General features: G+C 36.5%; 1 long non-coding RNA gene across 1 annotated transcript; it reads right to left on the bottom strand.

Moving 5' to 3' along the window:
- Positions 1 to 534: 534 nt before the first annotated feature.
- LOC125224874 lies at positions 535 to 1746 on the bottom strand. The gene is made up of 2 exons (XR_007176930.1): positions 1221 to 1746; positions 535 to 728 (listed from the first exon to the last, which is right to left on the bottom strand). It is a non-coding gene; the product is annotated as an uncharacterized LOC125224874 (long non-coding RNA).
- Positions 1747 to 2742: the final 996 nt, after the last annotated feature.

Raw genomic sequence — 2742 nt, 5'->3', positions numbered from 1 at the left:
TACTATGTAGTGATAGTGATAGTGATGATGGTCATGGTTCGTTAATATTTCTTGTATGTGGGTAGCTTTTGCACATTGTAATTTTTCTTAAGTCACCCGTTGACCACGAATGCTGTAAAGTGTTCGATTTCGAAACGTCGGGATGAATTGTAAATTCATTATACGAGATTTAATCCGTTTCCATAGTTTTATTTCTATTGACTGTTCAAAAAGAAAAACAAGTGGAAATTTCGGTGGTTAAAGCTACAGTTTGCTAGTACGAATCCGCTGAGGTCTTCCATCACTTAATTTACGGATATGTCTGCCAGTTACTACTATTTATTCCCAAACCTTAAATGGGACCTGCTAGAAAAAATAAAATCCACGGCAAAAACCTGGAGGCGGCAGTTCGGTAATTTTGAAGACCAAACTGTCATTTCATTTATTATCAACCAACTTACACTAACAGGTAAACCAAACATGTAAGTTATAGTATAGGTAACATTAGCATTAATGCTACTTCTATAAGTGAGTATAGGTGCTTATTCAAATACATTTTAAGTTGTTGTACATTAAAAATTACTATATTAAAAAGTAAGAATAGTTTCATTTCGCTAGCACAATAGTCAGTTCAGGCCAATTTATTATGGGACACACACGTATGCTTGTATTAGTGGAATGCGTATCTTCTGGCTCCACAAACGCAGTTGATTCTTCGCAATATGTTTCGTCCATTCTTAGTGGTGACTCTGAAAGTCAAATACCATACATTTATAAAGCAACAGACAAAGCGGTTAATAAAATATAGGTAAGTACTTAATGCTATTTAGTGATGCAAAGTAAACAATGAGTAAAATAATCTGTGATAGTTAATTATTGTATTACACAACGCATAGCATTGTAGCAATGTTACCCTTCCTTTTTATATTTAAATTAGCACTAACAACGACAGAGTATAACTATTTTGAAAGAGTCTAAAATAAATTCAAGAAGGTAAATAGTTCTAAGTGACTGAATAAATGACGTAAACAATTCTAAGTGGCACATAGATCTATGTACTTTGTTAACTACAGCTATGATACTAACGTATACAGTTCCAAGTGGTAGATAGTCCTGTATACGTAGTTCTATTTAATAATACTTTAGACGTATGGAGCTCTATGTGTCACATAGAACATTTTATACCTTTTAAAACATATAAACAAAAAAATATCAAGAAAATGGAAATAAATATTACATACCATCATTTATCGTGGCCGGTTTATTTATCTCTGTTTCGGTGCAATCCGGACGCGATCTCTTTGCCCCTGATTTTAAGGATTCCAACCATCTCGCACGTATCCACGTCATTATAAACAAACTTATATTTGCGGTAAATCGGTACACAGAATAACATCCAACAAAATTCTTACTAAAAACTTAAAATTGAGGCGAAAGTAACGTAATAACATGTTAATATTTTGTACGCAACGGTCGCAGCGTCGCAACCGTATGCTTAGCCGATCAACGGCGAACAGAGTTCGATGTGGCACATTGCGCTCTATGCGCGCGAGTGAGTGAGATGGCAAACATCGTGTACAGTTCGATGTGGCACTTAGAATGGTGTTCGTGTTAGTTTACAAATTGTTGACTCAGATCGCACTGTATGCGTCATTTTAAAATCTAAACTAAGTGACATTTTAAGAAAATTTTTATATTAGGCGATAGGTTTCGACGTGTAGATCAATGTGCTGCAGCGTACGTAGTTCGAACCTTTTAGCACTTAGCACCTTGTACGTTGTTGTCGTCGATGTATATCAATCACGCCAACAAAGTGGTAAAATAAAAAGTGGAAAATTATGTTTTGTTAGGGTACCCCCCCCCCTACATGTAAAGTGGGGACTGATTTGTTTTTTCATTCCAACCCCAACGTATGATATATTGTTGGATAAGTATTTAAAAATGAACTTATAAAGACTTTCTAGTAAAATTGTTTTGAACTTGATAGGTTCAGTAGTTTTTGAGAAAACTACGGAACCCTACACTGAGCGTGGCCCGACACGTTCTTGGCCGTTTTTTTTTTCACATTATTACAAGCTTTTATTCAACTTGCCTTGTTAGTATGTTAGTTTGGGTCAAAACGTAGAAGCTAAATTTGACCCACTTCCCGATTTCCGATTGAGCTGAAATTTTGCACACATATGTAAATCACGTGACAATGCAATACTACGGAGCTGATTTGATGATGGAGCAGAGAGGTGGTCATAGGAACTCTGTTATGATACGTCGTATCCACATCGAGTAAGGGGTTTTTAGAAACGTCTCAGAGAGCAGTAGATACTGTTGAAAGAAAGGTACAGTCGGCGATAAAAGCTTGTGCCAAAAATTATGTTTTTGCAAAAGAAAACTTTATTTGATCGCCTTTATCCGAGGTTAACTCTCTGGTGATAAAGGCGTGGTGTGTTTCGATATTTGTGAACACTTTGCCCGCTCCGATATTTCTGATGGCTATTGTTTAGGTGATTAAGTCCCGTGAAGTTCTAAACTTATGCGCCTTTTTAGGGTTCCGTAGTCAACTAGGAACCCTTATAGTTTCGCCATGTCTGTCTGTCCGTCCGCGGATAATCTCAGTGAGCGTTAGCACTAGAAAGCTGAAATTTGGTACCAATATGTATATCAATCACGCCAACAAAGTGGTAAAATAAAAAGTGGAAAATTATGTTTTGTTAGGGTACCCCCCCCCCTACATGTAAAGTGGGGACTGATTTGTTTTTTCATTCCAAC

This window comes from Leguminivora glycinivorella, chromosome 3 (genome assembly GCF_023078275.1).
Source record: "Leguminivora glycinivorella isolate SPB_JAAS2020 chromosome 3, LegGlyc_1.1, whole genome shotgun sequence".
Classification (NCBI taxonomy): Eukaryota; Metazoa; Arthropoda; class Insecta; order Lepidoptera; family Tortricidae; genus Leguminivora; species Leguminivora glycinivorella.
This window is presented reverse-complemented; position numbering and strand designations above follow the sequence as displayed.